At 45.0% G+C, this 19,417-nt stretch overlaps 24 non-coding genes across 24 annotated transcripts; all 24 read left to right on the forward strand.

The window, feature by feature from the left end:
• Nucleotides 1-1,853: 1,853 nt before the first annotated feature.
• TRNAI-UAU (transfer RNA isoleucine (anticodon UAU)) lies at nucleotides 1,854-1,945 on the forward strand. Its single transcript is given in 2 exon segments — nucleotides 1,854-1,891; nucleotides 1,910-1,945. It is a non-coding gene; the product is annotated as a tRNA-Ile (tRNA).
• Nucleotides 1,946-2,088: 143 nt separating this feature from the next.
• TRNAI-UAU (transfer RNA isoleucine (anticodon UAU)) lies at nucleotides 2,089-2,180 on the forward strand. The gene is given in 2 exon segments: nucleotides 2,089-2,126; nucleotides 2,145-2,180. It is a non-coding gene; the product is annotated as a tRNA-Ile (tRNA).
• A 378-nt stretch (nucleotides 2,181-2,558) lies between these two features.
• TRNAI-UAU (transfer RNA isoleucine (anticodon UAU)) lies at nucleotides 2,559-2,650 on the forward strand. Its single transcript is given in 2 exon segments — nucleotides 2,559-2,596; nucleotides 2,615-2,650. It is a non-coding gene; the product is annotated as a tRNA-Ile (tRNA).
• A 611-nt stretch (nucleotides 2,651-3,261) lies between these two features.
• On the forward strand, nucleotides 3,262-3,353 carry TRNAI-UAU (transfer RNA isoleucine (anticodon UAU)). Its single transcript is given in 2 exon segments — nucleotides 3,262-3,299; nucleotides 3,318-3,353. It is a non-coding gene; the product is annotated as a tRNA-Ile (tRNA).
• A 2,249-nt stretch (nucleotides 3,354-5,602) lies between these two features.
• On the forward strand, nucleotides 5,603-5,694 carry TRNAI-UAU (transfer RNA isoleucine (anticodon UAU)). The gene is given in 2 exon segments: nucleotides 5,603-5,640; nucleotides 5,659-5,694. It is a non-coding gene; the product is annotated as a tRNA-Ile (tRNA).
• A 1,788-nt stretch (nucleotides 5,695-7,482) lies between these two features.
• On the forward strand, nucleotides 7,483-7,574 carry TRNAI-UAU (transfer RNA isoleucine (anticodon UAU)). The gene is given in 2 exon segments: nucleotides 7,483-7,520; nucleotides 7,539-7,574. It is a non-coding gene; the product is annotated as a tRNA-Ile (tRNA).
• A 143-nt stretch (nucleotides 7,575-7,717) lies between these two features.
• Nucleotides 7,718-7,809, forward strand: TRNAI-UAU (transfer RNA isoleucine (anticodon UAU)). Its single transcript is given in 2 exon segments — nucleotides 7,718-7,755; nucleotides 7,774-7,809. It is a non-coding gene; the product is annotated as a tRNA-Ile (tRNA).
• A 1,312-nt stretch (nucleotides 7,810-9,121) lies between these two features.
• TRNAI-UAU (transfer RNA isoleucine (anticodon UAU)) lies at nucleotides 9,122-9,213 on the forward strand. Its single transcript is given in 2 exon segments — nucleotides 9,122-9,159; nucleotides 9,178-9,213. It is a non-coding gene; the product is annotated as a tRNA-Ile (tRNA).
• An 842-nt stretch (nucleotides 9,214-10,055) lies between these two features.
• Nucleotides 10,056-10,147, forward strand: TRNAI-UAU (transfer RNA isoleucine (anticodon UAU)). Its single transcript is given in 2 exon segments — nucleotides 10,056-10,093; nucleotides 10,112-10,147. It is a non-coding gene; the product is annotated as a tRNA-Ile (tRNA).
• A 143-nt stretch (nucleotides 10,148-10,290) lies between these two features.
• TRNAI-UAU (transfer RNA isoleucine (anticodon UAU)) lies at nucleotides 10,291-10,382 on the forward strand. Its single transcript is given in 2 exon segments — nucleotides 10,291-10,328; nucleotides 10,347-10,382. It is a non-coding gene; the product is annotated as a tRNA-Ile (tRNA).
• Nucleotides 10,383-10,760: 378 nt separating this feature from the next.
• TRNAI-UAU (transfer RNA isoleucine (anticodon UAU)) lies at nucleotides 10,761-10,852 on the forward strand. Its single transcript is given in 2 exon segments — nucleotides 10,761-10,798; nucleotides 10,817-10,852. It is a non-coding gene; the product is annotated as a tRNA-Ile (tRNA).
• Nucleotides 10,853-10,995: 143 nt separating this feature from the next.
• Nucleotides 10,996-11,087, forward strand: TRNAI-UAU (transfer RNA isoleucine (anticodon UAU)). The gene is given in 2 exon segments: nucleotides 10,996-11,033; nucleotides 11,052-11,087. It is a non-coding gene; the product is annotated as a tRNA-Ile (tRNA).
• A 1,312-nt stretch (nucleotides 11,088-12,399) lies between these two features.
• Nucleotides 12,400-12,491, forward strand: TRNAI-UAU (transfer RNA isoleucine (anticodon UAU)). Its single transcript is given in 2 exon segments — nucleotides 12,400-12,437; nucleotides 12,456-12,491. It is a non-coding gene; the product is annotated as a tRNA-Ile (tRNA).
• Nucleotides 12,492-13,333: 842 nt separating this feature from the next.
• TRNAI-UAU (transfer RNA isoleucine (anticodon UAU)) lies at nucleotides 13,334-13,425 on the forward strand. Its single transcript is given in 2 exon segments — nucleotides 13,334-13,371; nucleotides 13,390-13,425. It is a non-coding gene; the product is annotated as a tRNA-Ile (tRNA).
• A 143-nt stretch (nucleotides 13,426-13,568) lies between these two features.
• Nucleotides 13,569-13,660, forward strand: TRNAI-UAU (transfer RNA isoleucine (anticodon UAU)). Its single transcript is given in 2 exon segments — nucleotides 13,569-13,606; nucleotides 13,625-13,660. It is a non-coding gene; the product is annotated as a tRNA-Ile (tRNA).
• Nucleotides 13,661-14,270: 610 nt separating this feature from the next.
• TRNAI-UAU (transfer RNA isoleucine (anticodon UAU)) lies at nucleotides 14,271-14,362 on the forward strand. The gene is given in 2 exon segments: nucleotides 14,271-14,308; nucleotides 14,327-14,362. It is a non-coding gene; the product is annotated as a tRNA-Ile (tRNA).
• A 143-nt stretch (nucleotides 14,363-14,505) lies between these two features.
• TRNAI-UAU (transfer RNA isoleucine (anticodon UAU)) lies at nucleotides 14,506-14,597 on the forward strand. The gene is given in 2 exon segments: nucleotides 14,506-14,543; nucleotides 14,562-14,597. It is a non-coding gene; the product is annotated as a tRNA-Ile (tRNA).
• Nucleotides 14,598-14,971: 374 nt separating this feature from the next.
• TRNAI-UAU (transfer RNA isoleucine (anticodon UAU)) lies at nucleotides 14,972-15,063 on the forward strand. Its single transcript is given in 2 exon segments — nucleotides 14,972-15,009; nucleotides 15,028-15,063. It is a non-coding gene; the product is annotated as a tRNA-Ile (tRNA).
• A 143-nt stretch (nucleotides 15,064-15,206) lies between these two features.
• On the forward strand, nucleotides 15,207-15,298 carry TRNAI-UAU (transfer RNA isoleucine (anticodon UAU)). The gene is given in 2 exon segments: nucleotides 15,207-15,244; nucleotides 15,263-15,298. It is a non-coding gene; the product is annotated as a tRNA-Ile (tRNA).
• Nucleotides 15,299-15,911: 613 nt separating this feature from the next.
• On the forward strand, nucleotides 15,912-16,003 carry TRNAI-UAU (transfer RNA isoleucine (anticodon UAU)). Its single transcript is given in 2 exon segments — nucleotides 15,912-15,949; nucleotides 15,968-16,003. It is a non-coding gene; the product is annotated as a tRNA-Ile (tRNA).
• A 143-nt stretch (nucleotides 16,004-16,146) lies between these two features.
• On the forward strand, nucleotides 16,147-16,238 carry TRNAI-UAU (transfer RNA isoleucine (anticodon UAU)). Its single transcript is given in 2 exon segments — nucleotides 16,147-16,184; nucleotides 16,203-16,238. It is a non-coding gene; the product is annotated as a tRNA-Ile (tRNA).
• A 1,077-nt stretch (nucleotides 16,239-17,315) lies between these two features.
• On the forward strand, nucleotides 17,316-17,407 carry TRNAV-UAC (transfer RNA valine (anticodon UAC)). The gene is given in 2 exon segments: nucleotides 17,316-17,353; nucleotides 17,372-17,407. It is a non-coding gene; the product is annotated as a tRNA-Val (tRNA).
• A 1,074-nt stretch (nucleotides 17,408-18,481) lies between these two features.
• On the forward strand, nucleotides 18,482-18,573 carry TRNAI-UAU (transfer RNA isoleucine (anticodon UAU)). The gene is given in 2 exon segments: nucleotides 18,482-18,519; nucleotides 18,538-18,573. It is a non-coding gene; the product is annotated as a tRNA-Ile (tRNA).
• A 143-nt stretch (nucleotides 18,574-18,716) lies between these two features.
• On the forward strand, nucleotides 18,717-18,808 carry TRNAI-UAU (transfer RNA isoleucine (anticodon UAU)). The gene is given in 2 exon segments: nucleotides 18,717-18,754; nucleotides 18,773-18,808. It is a non-coding gene; the product is annotated as a tRNA-Ile (tRNA).
• The last annotated feature ends 609 nt before the right edge of the window (nucleotides 18,809-19,417 follow it).

Raw genomic sequence — 19,417 nt, forward strand, 5'->3', positions numbered from 1 at the left:
GTTAGCACACGGTACTTATACGACAGTTCTCGTGAGCTATGCCGGGGTTGTGAGTTCGAGCCTCACCTATGGAATCAAATTTTTCTTAGATTTCATATTTAGTCATGATGTTAATTGTATACTAAATGCTGACGACTGCCTGGCTCGAAAACATTTGTTTACTGGAGGTGTGTGTAGACAACAGTCCTAAAGGAAACACTCTTACGTGCAACCATGTTCCCCAGTGGCGCAATTGGTATGCGCACGGTACTTATACGACAGTTCTCGTGAGCTATGCCGAGGTTGTGAGTTCGAAACTCACCTGTGCAATGAAGTTTTTATTAGTTTTCATATTTAGTCATGAGGTTAATTGTATACTCGATGCTGGTGACTGCCTGGCTCGAAAAAATTTGTTTACTGGAGTTTTGCGCAAACAGTCCTAAAGGAAAGACTCCTACGTGCGACCGTGTTCCCCAGTGGCGCAATTGGTTAGCGCACGGTACCTTTACGAAAGTTCTCGTGAGCTATGCCGGAGTTGTGAGTTTGAGCCTCACCTGGGGAATGGAATTTTCATTAGTTTTCATATTTAACCTTGAGGTTAATTGTATACTCAATGCTGGCGACTGCCTGGCTCGAAAACATTTGTTTACTGGAGGTGTGTGTAGACAACAGTCCTAAAGGAAACACTCTTACGTGCAACCGTGTTCCCAAGTTGCGCAATTGGTTAGTGCACAATACTTATACGACAGTTCTCGTCAGCTATGCCGAGGTTGTGAGTTCGAGACTCACCTGTGGAATGAAATTTTTATTAGTTTTCATATTTAGTCATGAGGTTAAATGTATACTCAATGCTGGCGACTGCCTGGCTCGAAAAAATTTGTTTACTGGAGTTTTGCGCAGACAACAGTTCTAAAGGAAAGACTCCTACGTGCGACCGTGTTCCCCAGGGGCGCAATTGGTTAGCGCACGGTACTTACACGACAGTTCTCGTGAGCTATGCCGGGGTTGTGAGTTTGAGCCTCGCCTGAGGAGTGAAATTTTTATTAGTTTTCATATTTAGCCATGAGGTAATTGTATACTCAATGCTGGCGACCGCCTGGCCCGAAAACATTTGTTTACTGGAGTTGTGTGTAGACAACAGTCCTAAAGGAAACACTTTTACGTGCAACCGTGTTCCCCAGTGGCGCAATTAGTTAGCGCTGAATTTATAGGACAGTTCTCGTGAGCTATGCCGGGGTTGTGAGTTTGAGCCTCCCCTGGGGAGTGAAATTTTCATTAGTTTTCATATTTAGCCATGAGGTAATTGTATACTCAATGCTGGCGACTGCCTGGCCCGAAAACATTTGTTTACTGGAGTTGTGTGTAGACAACAGTCCTAAAGGAAACACTTTTACGTGCAACCTTGTTCCCCAGTGCCGCAATTGGTTAGCGCTGTATTTATAGGACAGTTCTCGTGAGCTATGCTGGGGTTGTGAGTTCGAGCCTCACCTGGGGAATGAAATGTTCATTAGTTTTCATACTTAGTCATGAGGTTAATTGTATACTCAATGCTGGCGACTGCCTGGCTCGAAAACATCTGTTTACTAGAGTTGTGTGGAGACAACAGTCCTAAAGGAAACACTCTTACGTGCGACCGTGTTCCCCAGTGGCGCAATTGGTTAGCGCACGGTACTTATACGACAGTTCTCGTGAGCTATGCCGAGGTTGTGAGTTCGAGCCTCACCTATTGAATCAAATTTTTATTAGTTTTCATATTTATTCATGCGGTTAATTGTATACTCAATGCTGGTGACTGCCTGGCTCGAAAACATTTGTTTACTGGAGTTGTGTGTAGACAACAGTCCTAAAGGAAACACTCTTACGTGCGACCGTGTTCCCCAGTGGCGCAATTGGTTAGCGCACGGTACTTATACGACAGTTCTCGTGAGCTATGCTGGGGTTGTGAGTTCGAGCCTCACCTGGGGACTGAAATGTTCATTAGTTTTCATATTTAGTCATGAGGTTAATTGTATACTCAATGCTGGCAACTGCCTGGCTCGAAAACATTTGTTTACTGGAGTTGTGTGTAGACAACAGTCTTAAACGAAAGACTCCTACGTGCGACCGTGTTCCCCAGTGGCGCAATTGGTTAGCGCACGGTACTTATACGACAGTTCTCGTTAGCTATGCCGGGGTTGTGAGTTCGAGCCTCACCTGGGGAATGAAATTTTCATTAGTTTTCATATTTAGTCATGAGGTTAATTGTATACTCAATGCTGGCGACTGCCTGGCTCGAAAACATTTGTTTACTAGAGTTGTGTGGAGACAACAGTCCTAAAGGAAACACTCTTACGTGCGACCGTGTTCCCCAGTTGCGCAATTGGTTAGCGCACGGTACTTATACGACAGTTCTCGTGACCTATGCCGGGGTTTTGAGTTCGAATCTCACCTGGGGAATGAAATTTTTATTAGTTTTCATATTTAGTCATGCGGTTAATTGTATACTCAATGCTGGTGACTGCCTGGCTCGAAAACATTTGTTTACTGGAGTTGTGTGTAGACAACAGTCTTAAAGGAAAGACTTCTACGTGCGACCGTGTTCCCCAGTGGCGCAATTGGTTAGCGCACGGTACTTATACGACAGTTCTCGTGAGCTATGCCGGGGTTGTGAGTTCGAGCCTCACCTGGGGAATGAAACTTTTATTAGTTTTCAATATTAGTCATGAGGTTATTTGTATACTCAATGCTGGCGACTGCCTGGCTCGAAAACATTTGTTTACTGGAGGTGTGTGTAGACAACAGTCCTAAAGGAAACACTCTTACGTGCAACCGTGTTCCCCAGTGGCGCAATTAGTTAGCGCACGGTACTTTTACGACAGTTCTCGTCAGCTATGCCAAGGTTGTGAGTTCGAGACTCACCTGTGGAATGAAATTTTAATTGTTTTCATAATTAGTCATGAGGTTAAATGTATACTCAATGCTGGCGACTGCCTCGCTCGAAAAAATTTGTTTACTAGAGTTGTGTGGAGACAACAGTCCTAAAGGAAACACTCTTACGTGCGACCGTGTTCCCTAGTGGCGCAATTGGTTAGCGCACGGTACTTATACGACAGTTCTCGTGACCTATGACGGGGTTTTGAGGTCGAGCCTCACCTGGGGAATGAAATTTTTATTAGTTTTCATATTTAGTCATGCGGTTAATTGTATACTCAATGCTGGTGACTGCCTGGCTCGAAAACATTTGTTTACTGGAGTTGTGTGTAGACAACAGTCTTAAAGGAAAGACTTCTACGTGCGACCGTGTTCCCAGTGGCGCAATTGGTTAGCGCACGGTACTTATACGACAGTTCTCGTGAGCTATGCCGGGGTTGTGAGTTCGAGCCTCACCTGGGGAATGAAACTTTTATTAGTTTTCAATATTAGTCATGAGGTTAATTGTATACTCAATGCTGGCGACTGCCTGGCTCGAAAACATTTGTTTACTGGAGGTGTGTGTAGACAACAGTCCTAAAGGAAACACTCTTACGTGCAACCGTGTTCCCCAGTGGCGCAATTAGTTAGCGCACGGTATTTTCACGACAGTTCTCGTCAGCTATGCCAAGGTTGTGAGTTCGAGACTCACCTGTGGAATGAAATTTTTATTAGTTTTCATAATTATACATGAGGTTAATTGTATACTCAATGCTGGCGACTGCCTGGCTCGAAAACATTTGTTTACTGGAGTTGTGTGTAGACAACAGTCCTAAAGGAAAGACTCCTACGTGCGACCGTGTTCTCCAGTGGCGCAATTAGTTAGCACACGGTACGTATACGACAGTTCTCGTGAGCTATGCCGGGGTTGTGAGTTCGAGCCTCACCTATGGAATCAAATTTTTCTTAGATTTCATATTTAGTCATGATGTTAATTGTATACTAAATGCTGACGACTGCCTGGCTCGAAAACATTTGTTTACTGGAGGTGTGTGTAGACAACAGTCCTAAAGGAAACACTCTTACGTGCAACCATGTTCCCCAGTGGCGCAATTGGTATGCGCACGGTACTTATACGACAGTTCTCGTGAGCTATGCCGAGGTTGTGAGTTCGAAACTCACCTGTGCAATGAAGTTTTTATTAGTTTTCATATTTAGTCATGAGGTTAATTGTATACTCGATGCTGGTGACTGCCTGGCTCGAAAAAATTTGTTTACTGGAGTTTTGCGCAAACAGTCCTAAAGGAAAGACTCCTACGTGCGACCGTGTTCCCCAGTGGCGCAATTGGTTAGCGCACGGTACCTTTACGAAAGTTCTCGTGAGCTATGCCGGAGTTGTGAGTTTGAGCCTCACCTGGGGAATGGAATTTTCATTAGTTTTCATATTTAACCTTGAGGTTAATTGTATACTCAATGCTGGCGACTGCCTGGCTCGAAAACATTTGTTTACTGGAGGTGTGTGTAGACAACAGTCCTAAAGGAAACACTCTTACGTGCAACCGTGTTCCCAAGTTGCGCAATTGGTTAGTGCACAATACTTATACGACAGTTCTCGTCAGCTATGCCGAGGTTGTGAGTTCGAGACTCACCTGTGGAATGAAATTTTTATTAGTTTTCATATTTAGTCATGAGGTTAAATGTATACTCAATGCTGGCGACTGCCTGGCTCGAAAAAATTTGTTTACTGGAGTTTTGCGCAGACAACAGTTCTAAAGGAAAGACTCCTACGTGCGACCGTGTTCCCCAGGGGCGCAATTGGTTAGCGCACGGTACTTACACGACAGTTCTCGTGAGCTATGCCGGGGTTGTGAGTTTGAGCCTCGCCTGAGGAGTGAAATTTTTATTAGTTTTCATATTTAGCCATGAGGTAATTGTATACTCAATGCTGGCGACCGCCTGGCCCGAAAACATTTGTTTACTGGAGTTGTGTGTAGACAACAGTCCTAAAGGAAACACTTTTACGTGCAACCGTGTTCCCCAGTGGCGCAATTAGTTAGCGCTGAATTTATAGGACAGTTCTCGTGAGCTATGCCGGGGTTGTGAGTTTGAGCCTCCCCTGGGGAGTGAAATTTTCATTAGTTTTCATATTTAGCCATGAGGTAATTGTATACTCAATGCTGGCGACTGCCTGGCCCGAAAACATTTGTTTACTGGAGTTGTGTGTAGACAACAGTCCTAAAGGAAACACTTTTACGTGCAACCTTGTTCCCCAGTGCCGCAATTGGTTAGCGCTGTATTTATAGGACAGTTCTCGTGAGCTATGCTGGGGTTGTGAGTTCGAGCCTCACCTGGGGAATGAAATGTTCATTAGTTTTCATACTTAGTCATGAGGTTAATTGTATACTCAATGCTGGCGACTGCCTGGCTCGAAAACATCTGTTTACTAGAGTTGTGTGGAGACAACAGTCCTAAAGGAAACACTCTTACGTGCGACCGTGTTCCCCAGTGGCGCAATTGGTTAGCGCACGGTACTTATACGACAGTTCTCGTGAGCTATGCCGAGGTTGTGAGTTCGAGCCTCACCTATTGAATCAAATTTTTATTAGTTTTCATATTTATTCATGCGGTTAATCGTATACTCAATGCTGGTGACTGCCTGGCTCGAAAACATTTGTTTACTGGAGTTGTGTGTAGACAACAGTCTTAAACGAAAGACTCCTACGTGCGACCGTGTTCCCCAGTGGCGCAATTGGTTAGCGCACGGTACTTATACGACAGTTCTCGTGAGCTATGCCGGGGTTGTGAGTTCGAGCCTCACCTGGGGAATGAAATTTTTATTAGTTTTCATATTTAGTCGTGAGGTTCATTGTATACTGAATGCTGGCGACTGCCTGGCTCGAAAACGTTGGTTTATTGGAGTTTTGCGCAGACAACAGTCCTAAAGAAAAGACTCCTACGTGTGACCGTGTTCCCCAGTGGCGCAATTGGTTAGCGCACGGTACCTTTACGAAAGTTCTCGTGAGCTATGCCGGAGTTGTGAGTTTGAGCCTCACCTGGGGAATAGAATTTTCATTAGTTTTCATATTTAACCTTGAGGTTAATTGTATACTCAATGCTGGCGACTGCCTGGCTCGAAAACATTTGTTTACTGGAGGTGTGTGTAGACAACAGTCCTAAAGGAAACACTCTTACGTGCAACCGTGTTCCCAAGTTGCGCAATTGGTTAGCGCACAATACTTATACGACAGTTCTCGTGAGCTATGCCGGGGTTGTGAGTTCGAGCCTCACCTGGGGAATGAAATTTTTATTAGTTTTCATATTTAGTCGTGAGGTTCATTGTATACTGAATGCTGGCGACTGCCTGGCTCGAAAACGTTTGTTTACTGGAGTTTTGCGCAGACAACAGTCCTAAAGGAAAGACTCCTACGTGTGACCGTGTTTCCCAGTGGCACAATCGGTTAGCGCACGGTACCTTTACGAAAGTTCTCGTGAGCTATGCCGGAGTTGTGAGTTTGAGCCTTACCTGGGGAATGGAATTTTCATTAGTTTTCATATTTAACCTTGAGGTTAATTGTATACTCAATGCTGGCGACTGCCTGGCTCGGAAACATTTGTTTACTGGAGTTGTGTGGAGACAACAGTCGTAAAGGAAACCCTCTTACGGGCAACCGTGTTCCCCAGTGGCGCAATTGGTTAGCGCACGGTACTTATCCGACAGTTCTCGTGAGCTATGCGCGGGTTGAGAGTTCGAGCCTCACCTGGGGAATGAAATTTTTATTTGTTTTTCTATTTAGTCATGAGGTTAATTGTATACTCAATGCTGGCGACTGCCTGGCTCGAAAACATTTGTTTACTGGAGGTGTGTGTAGACAACAGTCCTAAAGGAAACACTCTTACGTGCAACCGCGTTCCCCAGTGGCGCAATTGGTTAGCGCACGGTACCTTTACGAAAGTTCTCGTGAGCTATGCCGGAGTTGTGAGTTTGAGCCTTACCTGGGGAATGGAATTTTCATTAGTTTTCATATTTAACCTTGAGGTTAATTGTATACTCAATGCTGGCGACTGCCTGGCTCGGAAACATTTGTTTACTGGAGTTGTGTGGAGACAACAGTCGTAAAGGAAACCCTCTTACGGGCAACCGTGTTCCCCAGTGGCGCAATTGGTTAGCGCACGGTACTTATCCGACAGTTCTCGTGAGCTATGCGCGGGTTGAGAGTTCGAGCCTCACCTGGGGAATGAAATTTTTATTTGTTTTTCTATTTAGTCATGAGGTTAATTGTATACTCAATGCTGGCGACTGCCTGGCTCGAAAACATTTGTTTACTGGAGGTGTGTGTAGACAACAGTCCTAAAGGAAACACTCTTACGTGCAACCGCGTTCCCCAGTGGCGCAATTGGTTAGTGCACGGTACTTATACGACAGTTCTCGTGAGCTATCCTCGGGTTGTGAGTTCGAGCCTCACCTGGGGAATGAAATTTTTATTAGTCTTCATATTTAGTCATGAGGTTAATTGTATACGCAATGCTGGCGACTGCCTGGCTCGAAAACATCTGTTTACTGGAGGTTTGTGTAGACAACAGTCGTAAAGGAAACACTCTAACGTGAAACCGTGTTCCCCAGTGGCGCAATTGGGTAGCGCACGGTACTTATACGACAGTTCTGGTGAGCTATGCCGGGGTTGTGAGTTTGAGCCTCACCTGGGGAATGAAATTTTTATTAGTTTTCATATTTAGTCATGAGGTTAATTGTATACTCAATGCTGGCGACTGCCTGGCTCGAAAACATTTGTTTACTGGAGGTGTGTGTAGACAACAGTCCTAAAGGAAACACTCTTACGTGAAACCGTGTTCCCCAGTGGCGCAATTGGTTAGCGCACGGTACTTATACGACAGTTCTCGTCAGCTATGTCGAGGTTGTGAGTTCGAGACTCACCTGTGGAATAAAATTTTTATTAGTTTTCATATTTAGTCATGAGGTTAAATGTATACTCGATATTGGCGACAGCCTGGCTCGAAAAAATTTGTTTACTGGAGTTTTGTGCAGACAACAGTCCTAAAGGAAAGACTCCTACGTGCGACCGTGTTCCCCAGTGGCGCAATTGGTTAGCGCACGGTACTTACACGACAGTTCTCGTGAGCTATGCAGGGGTTGTGAGTTTGAGCCTCGCCTGGGGAGTGAAATTTTTATTAGTTTTCATATTTAGCCATGAGGTAATTGTATACTCAATGCTGGCGACTGTCTGGCCCGAAAACATTTGTTTACTGGAGTTGTGTGTAGACAACAGTCCTAAAGGAAACACTTTTACGTGCAACCGTGTTCCCCGGTGGCGCAATTGGTTAGCGCTGAATTTATAGGACAGTTCTCGTGAGCTATGCCGGGGTTGTGAGTTTGAGCTTCGCCTGGGGAGTGAAATTTTCATTAGTTTTCATATTTAGCCATGAGGTAATTGTATACTCAATGCTGGCGACTGCCTGGCCCGAAAACATTTGTTTACTGGAGTTGTGTGTAGACAACAGTCCTAAAGGAAACACTTTTACGTGCAACCTTGTTCCCCAGTGGCGCAATTGGTTAGCGCTGTATTTATAGGACAGTTCTCGTGAGCTATGCTGGGGTTGTGAGTTCGAGCCTCACCTGGAGAATGAAATTTTCATTAGTTTTCATATTTAGTCATGAGGTTAATTGTATACTCAATGCTGGCGACTGCCTGGCTCGAAAACGTTTGTTTACTAGAGTTGTGTGGAGACAACAGTCCTAAAGGAAACACTCTTACATGCGACCGTGTTATCCAGTGGCGCAATTGGTTAGCGCACGGTACTTATACGACAGTTCTCGTGAGCTATGCCGGGGTTGTGAGTTCGAGCCTCACCTGGGGAATGAAATTTTTATTAGTTTTCATATTTAGTCGTGAGGTTCATTGTATACTGAATGCTGGCGACTGCCTGGCTCGAAAACGTTTGTTTACTGGAGTTTTGCGCAGACAACAGTCCTAAAGGAAAGACTCCTACGTGTGACCGTGTTCCCCAGTGGCGCAATTGGTTAGCGCACGGTACCTTTACGAAAGTTCTCGTGAGCTATGCCGGAGTTGTGAGTTTGAGCCTCACCTGGGGAATGGAATTTTCATTAGTTTTCATATTTAACCTTGAGGTTAATTGTATACTCAATGCTGGCGACTGCCTGGCTCGAAAACATTTGTTTACTGGAGGTGTGTGTAGACAACAGTCCTAAAGGAAACACTCTTACGTGCAACCGTGTTCCCCAGTGGCGCAATTGGTTAGCGCACGGTACTTATACGACAGTTCTCGTCAGCTATGCCGAGGTTGTGAGTTCGAGACTCACCTGTGGAATGAAATTTTTATTAGTTTTCATATTTAGTCATGAGGTTAAATGTATACTCAATGCTGGCGACTGCCTGGCTCGAAAAAATTTGTTTACTGGAATTTTGCGCAGACAACAGTTCTAAAGGAAAAACTCCTACGTGCGACCGTGTTCCCCAGTGGTTCAATTGGTTAGCGCACGGTACTTACACGACAGTTCTGGTGAGCTATGCCGGGGTTGTGAGTTTGAGCCTCGCCTGGGGAGTGAAATTTTTATTAGTTTTCATATTTAGCCATGAGGTAATTGTATACTCAATGCTGGCGACTGCCTGGCCCGAAAACATTTGTTTACTGGAGTTGTGTGTAGACAACAGTCTTAAAGGAAACACTTTTACGTGCAACCGTGTTTCCCAGTAGCGCAATTGGTTAGCGCTGAATTTATAGGACACTTCTCGTGAGCTATGCCGGGGTTGTGAGTTTGAGCCTCGCCTGGGGAGTGAAATTTTCATTAGTTTTCATATTTAGCCATGAGGTAATTGTATACTCAATGCTGGCGACTGCCTGGCCCGAAAACATTTGTTTACTGGAGTTGTGTGTAGACAACAGTCCTAAAGGAAACACTTTTACGTGCAAACGTGTTCCCCAGTGGCGCAATTGGTTAGCGCTGTATTTATAGGACAGTTCTCGTGAGCTATGCTGGGGTTGTGAGTTCGAGCCTCACCTGGGGAATGAAATTTTCATTAGTTTTCATATTTAGTCATAAGCTTAATTGTATACTCAATGCTGGCGACTGCCTGGCTCGAAAACATTTGTTTACTAGAGTTGTGTGGAGACAACAGTCCTAAAGGAAACACTCTTAAGTGCGACCGTGTTCCCCAGTGGCGCAATTGGTTAGCGCACGGTACTTATACGACAGTTCTCGTGACCTATGCCGGGGTTTTGAGTTCGAGCCTCACCTGGGGAATGAAATTTTTATTAGTTTTCATATTTAGTCATGCGGTTAATTGTATACTCAATGCTGGTGACTGCCTGGCTCGAAAACATTTGTTTACTGGAGTTGTGTGTAGACAACAGTCTTAAAGGAAAGACTTCTACGTGCGACCGTGTTCCCCAGTGGCGCAATTGGTTAGCGCACGGTACTTATACGACAGTTTTCGTGAGCTATGCCGGGGTTCTGAGTTCGAGCCTCACCTGGGGAACGAAACTTTTATTAGTTTTCAATATTAGTCATGAGGTTAATTGTATACTCAATGCTGGCGACTGCCTGGCTCGAAAACATTTGTTTACTGGAGGTGTGTGTAGACAACAGTCCTAAAGGAAACACTCTTACGTGCAACCGCGTTCCCCAGTGGCGCAATTGGTTAGTGCACGGTACTTATACGACAGTTCTCGTGAGCTATCCTCGGGTTGTGAGTTCGAGCCTCACCTGGGGAATGAAATTTTTATTAGTCTTCATATTTAGTCATGAGGTTAATTGTATACGCAATGCTGGCGACTGCCTGGCTCGAAAACATCTGTTTACTGGAGGTTTGTGTAGACAACAGTCGTAAAGGAAACACTCTAACGTGAAACCGTGTTCCCCAGTGGCGCAATTGGGTAGCGCACGGTACTTATACGACAGTTCTGGTGAGCTATGCCGGGGTTGTGAGTTTGAGCCTCACCTGGGGAATGAAATTTTTATTAGTTTTCATATTTAGTCCTGAGGTTAATTGTATACTCAATGCTGGCGACTGCCTGGCTCGAAAACATTTGTTTACTGGAGGTGTGTGTAGACAACAGTCCTAAAGGAAACACTCTTACGTGAAACCGTGTTCCCCAGTGGCGCAATTGGTTAGCGCACGGTACTTATACGACAGTTCTCGTCAGCTATGTCGAGGTTGTGAGTTCGAGACTCACCTGTGGAATAAAATTTTTATTAGTTTTCATATTTAGTCATGAGGTTAAATGTATACTCGATATTGGCGACAGCCTGGCTCGAAAAAATTTGTTTACTGGAGTTTTGTGCAGACAACAGTCCTAAAGGAAAGACTCCTACGTGCGACCGTGTTCCCCAGTGGCGCAATTGGTTAGCGCACGGTACTTACACGACAGTTCTCGTGAGCTATGCAGGGGTTGTGAGTTTGAGCCTCGCCTGGGGAGTGAAATTTTTATTAGTTTTCATATTTAGCCATGAGGTAATTGTATACTCAATGCTGGCGACTGTCTGGCCCGAAAACATTTGTTTACTGGAGTTGTGTGTAGACAACAGTCCTAAAGGAAACACTTTTACGTGCAACCGTGTTCCCCGGTGGCGCAATTGGTTAGCGCTGAATTTATAGGACAGTTCTCGTGAGCTATGCCGGGGTTGTGAGTTTGAGCTTCGCCTGGGGAGTGAAATTTTCATTAGTTTTCATATTTAGCCATGAGGTAATTGTATACTCAATGCTGGCGACTGCCTGGCCCGAAAACATTTGTTTACTGGAGTTGTGTGTAGACAACAGTCCTAAAGGAAACACTTTTACGTGCAACCTTGTTCCCCAGTGGCGCAATTGGTTAGCGCTGTATTTATAGGACAGTTCTCGTGAGCTATGCTGGGGTTGTGAGTTCGAGCCTCACCTGGAGAATGAAATTTTCATTAGTTTTCATATTTAGTCATGAGGTTAATTGTATACTCAATGCTGGCGACTGCCTGGCTCGAAAACGTTTGTTTACTAGAGTTGTGTGGAGACAACAGTCCTAAAGGAAACACTCTTACATGCGACCGTGTTATCCAGTGGCGCAATTGGTTAGCGCACGGTACTTATACGACAGTTCTCGTGAGCTATGCCGGGGTTGTGAGTTCGAGCCTCACCTGGGGAATGAAATTTTTATTAGTTTTCATATTTAGTCGTGAGGTTCATTGTATACTGAATGCTGGCGACTGCCTGGCTCGAAAACGTTTGTTTACTGGAGTTTTGCGCAGACAACAGTCCTAAAGGAAAGACTCCTACGTGTGACCGTGTTCCCCAGTGGCGCAATTGGTTAGCGCACGGTACCTTTACGAAAGTTCTCGTGAGCTATGCCGGAGTTGTGAGTTTGAGCCTCACCTGGGGAATGGAATTTTCATTAGTTTTCATATTTAACCTTGAGGTTAATTGTATACTCAATGCTGGCGACTGCCTGGCTCGAAAACATTTGTTTACTGGAGGTGTGTGTAGACAACAGTCCTAAAGGAAACACTCTTACGTGCAACCGTGTTCCCCAGTGGCGCAATTGGTTAGCGCACGGTACTTATACGACAGTTCTCGTCAGCTATGCCGAGGTTGTGAGTTCGAGACTCACCTGTGGAATGAAATTTTTATTAGTTTTCATATTTAGTCATGAGGTTAAATGTATACTCAATGCTGGCGACTGCCTGGCTCGAAAAAATTTGTTTACTGGAATTTTGCGCAGACAACAGTTCTAAAGGAAAAACTCCTACGTGCGACCGTGTTCCCCAGTGGTTCAATTGGTTAGCGCACGGTACTTACACGACAGTTCTGGTGAGCTATGCCGGGGTTGTGAGTTTGAGCCTCGCCTGGGGAGTGAAATTTTTATTAGTTTTCATATTTAGCCATGAGGTAATTGTATACTCAATGCTGGCGACTGCCTGGCCCGAAAACATTTGTTTACTGGAGTTGTGTGTAGACAACAGTCTTAAAGGAAACACTTTTACGTGCAACCGTGTTTCCCAGTAGCGCAATTGGTTAGCGCTGAATTTATAGGACAGTTCTCGTGAGCTATGCCGGGGTTGTGAGTTTGAGCCTCGCCTGGGGAGTGAAATTTTCATTAGTTTTCATATTTAGCCATGAGGTAATTGTATACTCAATGCTGGCGACTGCCTGGCCCGAAAACATTTGTTTACTGGAGTTGTGTGTAGACAACAGTCCTAAAGGAAACACTTTTACGTGCAAACGTGTTCCCCAGTGGCGCAATTGGTTAGCGCTGTATTTATAGGACAGTTCTCGTGAGCTATGCTGGGGTTGTGAGTTCGAGCCTCACCTGGGGAATGAAATTTTCATTAGTTTTCATATTTAGTCATAAGCTTAATTGTATACTCAATGCTGGCGACTGCCTGGCTCGAAAACATTTGTTTACTAGAGTTGTGTGGAGACAACAGTCCTAAAGGAAACACTCTTAAGTGCGACCGTGTTCCCCAGTGGCGCAATTGGTTAGCGCACGGTACTTATACGACAGTTCTCGTGACCTATGCCGGGGTTTTGAGTTCGAGCCTCACCTGGGGAATGAAATTTTTATTAGTTTTCATATTTAGTCATGCGGTTAATTGTATACTCAATGCTGGTGACTGCCTGGCTCGAAAACATTTGTTTACTGGAGTTGTGTGTAGACAACAGTCTTAAAGGAAAGACTTCTACGTGCGACCGTGTTTCCCAGTGGCGCAATTGGTTAGCGCACGGTACTTATACGACAGTTTTCGTGAGCTATGCCGGGGTTCTGAGTTCGAGCCTCACCTGGGGAACGAAACTTTTATTAGTTTTCAATATTAGTCATGAGGTTAATTGTATACTCAATGCTGGCGACTGCCTGGCTCGAAAACATTTGTTTACTGGAGGTGTGTGTAGACAACAGTCCTAAAGGAAACACTCTTACGTGCAACCGTGTTCCCCAGTGGCGCAATTAGTTAGCGCACGGTACTTTTACGACAGTTCTCGTCAGCTATGCCAAGGTTGTGAGTTCGAGACTCACCTGTGGAATGAAATTTTTATTAGTTTTCATAATTAGTCATGAGGTTAAATGTATACTCAATGCTGGCGACTGCCTCGCTCGAAAAAATTTGTTTACTGTAGTTTTGCGCAGACAACAGTCCTAAAGGAAAGACTCCTACGTGCGACCGTGTTCCCCAGTGGCGCAATTGGTTAGCGCTGAATTTATAGGACAGTTCTCGTGAGCTATGCCGGGGTTGTGAGTTTGAGCCTCGCCTGGGGAGTGAAATTTTCATTAGTTTTCGTATTTAGCCATGAGGTAATTGTATACTCAATGCTGGCGACTGCCTGGCCCGAAAACATTTGTTTACTGGAGTTGTGTGTAGACAACAGTCCTAAAGGAAACACTCTTACGTGAAACCGTGTTCCCCAGTGGCGCAATCGGTTAGCGCACGGTACTTATGCGACAGTTCTCGTGAGCTATGCCGGGGTTGTGAGTTCGAGCCTCACCTGGGGAATGAAATTCTTATTAGTTTTCATTATTAGTCATGAGGTTAATTGTATACTCAATGCTGGCGACTGCCTGGCTCGAAAACATTTGCTTAATGGAGGTGTGTGTAGACAACAGTCCTAAAGGAAACACTTTTACGTGCGACCGTGTTCCCGAGTGGCGCAATTGGTTAGCGCACGGTACTTATACGACAGTTCTCGTGAGCTATGCCGGGGTTGTGAGTTCGAGCCTCACCTGGGGAATGAAATTTTTATTAGTTTTCATATTTATACATGAGGTAATTGTATACTCAATGCTGGCGACCGCCTGGCCCGAAAACATTTGTTTACTGGAGTTGTGTGTAGACAACAGTCCTAAAGGAAACACTTTTACGTGCAACCGTGTTCCCCAGTGGCGCAATTGGTTAGCGCTGAATTTATAGGACAGTTCTCGTGAGCTATGCCGGGGTTGTGAGTTTGAGCCTCGCCTGGGGAGTGAAATTTTCATTAGTTTTCATATTTAGCCATGAGGTAATTGTATACTCAATGCTGGCGACTGCCTGGCCCGAAAACATTTGTTTACTAGAGTTGTGTGGAGACAACAGTCCTAAAGGAAACACTCTTACGTGCGACCGTGTTCCCCAGTGGCGCAATTGGTTAGCGCACGGTACTTATACGACAGTTCTCGTGAGCTATGCCGGGGTTGTGAGTTCGAGCCTCACGTGGGGAATAAAATTTTTATTAGTTTTCATATTTAGTCATGAGGTTAATTGTATACTCAATGCTGGCGACTGCCTGGCTCCAAAACATTTGTTTACTGGAGTTGTGTGTAGACCACAGTCCTAAAGGAAAGACTTCTACGTGCGACCGCGTTCCCCAGTGGCGCAATTGGTTAGCGCACGGTACTTATACGACAGTTCTCGTGAGCTATGCCGGGGTTGTGAGTTCGAGCCTCACCTGGGGAATAAAATTTTTATTAGTTTTCATATTTAGTCGTGAGGTTCATTGTATACTGAATGCTGGCGACTGCCTGGCTCGAAAACGTTTGTTTACTGGAGTTTTGCGCAGACAACAGTCCTAAAGGAAAGACTCCTACGTGTGACCGTGTTTCCCAGTGGCGCAATCGGTTAGCGCACGGTACCTTTACGAAAGTTCTCGTGAGCTATGCCGGAGTTGTGAGTTTGAGCCTCACCTGGGGAATGAAATTTTCATTAGTTTTCATATTTAACCTTGAGGTTAATTGTATACTCAATGCTGGCGACTGCCTGGCTCGGAAACATTTGTTTACTGGAGTTGTGTGGAGACAACAGTCGTAAAGGAAACCCTCTTACGGGCAACCGTGTTCCCCAGTGGCGCAATTGGTTAGCGCACGGTACCTTTACGAAAGTTCTCGTGAGCTATGCCGGAATTGTGAGTTTGAGCCTCACCTGGGGAATGGAATTTTCATTAGTTTTCATATTTAACCTTGAGGTTAATTGTATACTCAATGCTGGCGACTGCCTGGCTCGAAAACATTTGTTTACTGGAGGTGTGTGTAGACAACAGTCCTAAAGGAAACACTCTTACGTGCAACCGTGTTCCCCAGTGGCGCAATTGGTTAGCGCACGGTACTTATACGACAGTTCTCGTCAGCTATGCCGAGGTTGTGAGTTCGAGACTCACCTGTGGAATGAAATTTTTATTAGTTTTCATATTTAGTCATGAGGTTAAATGTATACGCAATGCTGGCGACTGCCTGGCTCGAAAACATCTGTTTACTGGAGGTTTGTGTAGACAACAGTCGTAAAGGAAACACTCTAACGTGAAACCGTGTTCCCCAGTGGCGCAATTGGGTAGCGCACGGTACTTATACGACAGTTCTGGTGAGCTATGCCGGGGTTGTGAGTTTGAGCCTCACCTGGGGAATGAAATTTTTATTAGTTTTCATATTTAGTCATGAGGTTAATTGTATACTCAATGCTGGCGACTGCCTGGCTCGAAAACATTTGTTTACTGGAGGTGTGTGTAGACAACAGTCCTAAAGGAAACACTCTTACGTGAAACCGTGTTCCCCAGTGGCTCAATTGGTTAGCGCACGGTACTTATACGACAGTTCTCGTCAGCTATGTCGAGGTTGTGAGTTCGAGACTCACCTGTGGAATAAAATTTTTATTAGTTTTCATATTTAGTCATGAGGTTAAATGTATACTCGATATTGGCGACAGCCTGGCTCGAAAAAATTTGTTTACTGGAGTTTTGCGCAGACAACAGTCCTAAAGGAAAGACTCCTACGTGCGACCGTGTTCCCCAGTGGCGCAATTGGTTAGCGCACGGTACTTACACGACAGTTCTCGTGAGCTATGCAGGGGTTGTGAGTTTGAGCCTCGCCTGGGGAGTGAAATTTTTATTAGTTTTCATATTTAGCCATGAGGTAATTGTATACTCAATGCTGGCGACTGTCTGGCCCGAAAACATTTGTTTACTGGAGTTGTGTGTAGACAACAGTCCTAAAGGAAACACTTTTACGTGCAACCGTGTTCCCCGGTGGCGCAATTGGTTAGCGCTGAATTTATAGGACAGTTCTCGTGAGCTATGCCGGGGTTGTGAGTTTGAGCTTCGCCTGGGGAGTGAAATTTTCATTAGTTTTCATATTTAGCCATGAGGTAATTGTATACTCAATGCTGGCGACTGCCTGGCCCGAAAACATTTGTTTACTGGAGTTGTGTGTAGACAACAGTCCTAAAGGAAACACTTTTACGTGCAACCTTGTTCCCCAGTGGCGCAATTGGTTAGCGCTGTATTTATAGGACAGTTCTCGTGAGCTATGCTGGGGTTGTGAGTTCGAACCTCACCTGGAGAATGAAATTTTCATTAGTTTTCATATTTAGTCATAAGCTTAATTGTATACTCAATGCTGGCGACTGCCTGGCTCGAAAACATTTGTTTACTAGAGTTGTGTGGAGACAACAGTCCTAAAGGAAACACTTTTACGTGCAACCTTGTTCCCCAGTGGCGCAATTGGTTAGCGCACGGTACTTACACGACAGTTCTCGTGAGCTATGCCGGGGTTGTGAGTTTGAGCCTCGCCTGGGGAGTGAAATTTTTATTAGTTTTCATATTTAGCCATGAGGTAATTGTATACTCAATGCTGGCGACTGCCTGGCTCGAAAACATTTGTTTACTGGAGTTGTGTGTAGACAACAGTCTTAAAGGAAACACTTTTACGTGCAACCGTGTTTCCCAGTAGCGCAATTGGTTAGCGCTGAATTTATAGGACAGTTCTCGTGAGCTATGCCGGGGTTGTGAGTTTGAGCCTCGCCTGGGGAGTGAAATTTTCATTAGTTTTCATATTTAGCCATGAGGTAATTGTATACTCAATGCTGGCGACTGACTGGCCCGAAAACATTTGTTTACTGGAGTTGTGTGTAGACAACAGTCCTAAAGGAAACACTTTTACGTGCAACCGTGTTCCCCAGTGGCGCAATTGGTTAGCGCTGTATTTATAGGACAGTTCTCGTGAGCTATGCTGGGGTTGTGAGTTCGAGCCTCACCTGGGGAATGAAATTTTCATTAGTTTTCATATTTAGTCATAAGCTTAATTGTATACTCAATGCTGGCGACTGCCTGGCTCGAAAACATTTGTTTACTGGAGGTGTGTGTAGACAACAGTCCTAAAGGAAACACTCTTACGTGCAACCGTGTTCCCCAGTGGCGCAATTAGTTAGCGCACGGTACTTTTACGACAGTTCTCGTCAGCTATGCCAAGGTTGTGAGTTCGAGACTCACCTGTGGAATGAAATTTTTATTAGTTTTCATAATTAGTCATGAGGTTAAATGTATACTCAATGCTGGCGACTGCCTCGCTCGAAAAAATTTGTTTACTGTAGTTTTGCGCAGACAACAGTCCTAAAGGAAAGACTCCTACGTGCGACCGTGTTCCCCAGTGGCGCAATTGGTTAGCGCTGAATTTATAGGACAGTTCTCGTGAGCTATGCCGGGGTTGTGAGTTTGAGCCTCGCCTGGGGAGTGAAATTTTCATTAGTTTTCGTATTTAGCCATGAGGTAATTGTATACTCAATGCTGGCGACTGCCTGGCCCGAAAACATTTGTTTACTGGAGTTGTGTGTAGACAACAGTCCTAAAGGAAACACTCTTACGTGAAACCGTGTTCCCCAGTGGCGCAATCGGTTAGCGCACGGTACTTATGCGACAGTTCTCGTGAGCTATGCCGGGGTTGTGAGTTCGAGCCTCACCTGGGGAATGAAATTCTTATTAGTTTTCATTATTAGTCATGAGGTTAATTGTATACTCAATGCTGGCGACTGCCTGGCTCGAAAACATTTGCTTAATGGAGGTGTGTGTAGACAACAGTCCTAAAGGAAACACTTTTACGTGCGACCGTGTTCCCGAGTGGCGCAATTGGTTAGCGCACGGTACTTATACGACAGTTCTCGTGAGCTATGCCGGGGTTGTGAGTTCGAGCCTCACCTGGGGAATGAAATTTTTATTAGTTTTCATATTTATACATGAGGTTAATTGTATACTCAATGCTGGCGACTGCCTGGCTCGAAAACATTTGTTTACTGGAGTTGTGTGTAGACAACAGTCCTAAAGAAAAGACTCCTACGTGCGACCGTGTTCCCCAGTGGCGCAATTGGTTAGCGCACGGTACTTATACGACAGTTCTCGTCAGCTATGCTGAGGTTGTGAGTTCGAGACTCTCCTGTGGAATGAAATTTTTATTAGTTTTCATATTTAGTCATGAGGTTAAATGTATACTCGATGCTGGCGACTGCCTGGCTCGAAAAAATTTGTTTACTGGAGTTTTGCGCAGACAACAGTCCTAAAGGAAAGACTCCTACGTGCGACCGTGTTCCCCAGTGGCGCAATTGGTTAGCGCACGGTACTTACACGACAGTTCTCGGGAGCTATGCAGGTGTTGTGAGTTTGAGCCTCGCCTGGGGAGTGAAATTTTTATTAGTTTTCATATTTAGCCATGAGGTAATTGTATACTCAATGCTGGCGACTGCCTGGCCCGAAAACATTTGTTTACTAGAGTTGTGTGTAGACAACAGTCCTAAAGGAAACACTTTTACGTGCAACCG

Source organism: Rhipicephalus microplus, chromosome 8 (genome assembly GCF_043290135.1).
Source record: "Rhipicephalus microplus isolate Deutch F79 chromosome 8, USDA_Rmic, whole genome shotgun sequence".
Lineage (NCBI taxonomy): Eukaryota > Metazoa > Arthropoda > Arachnida > Ixodida > Ixodidae > Rhipicephalus > Rhipicephalus microplus.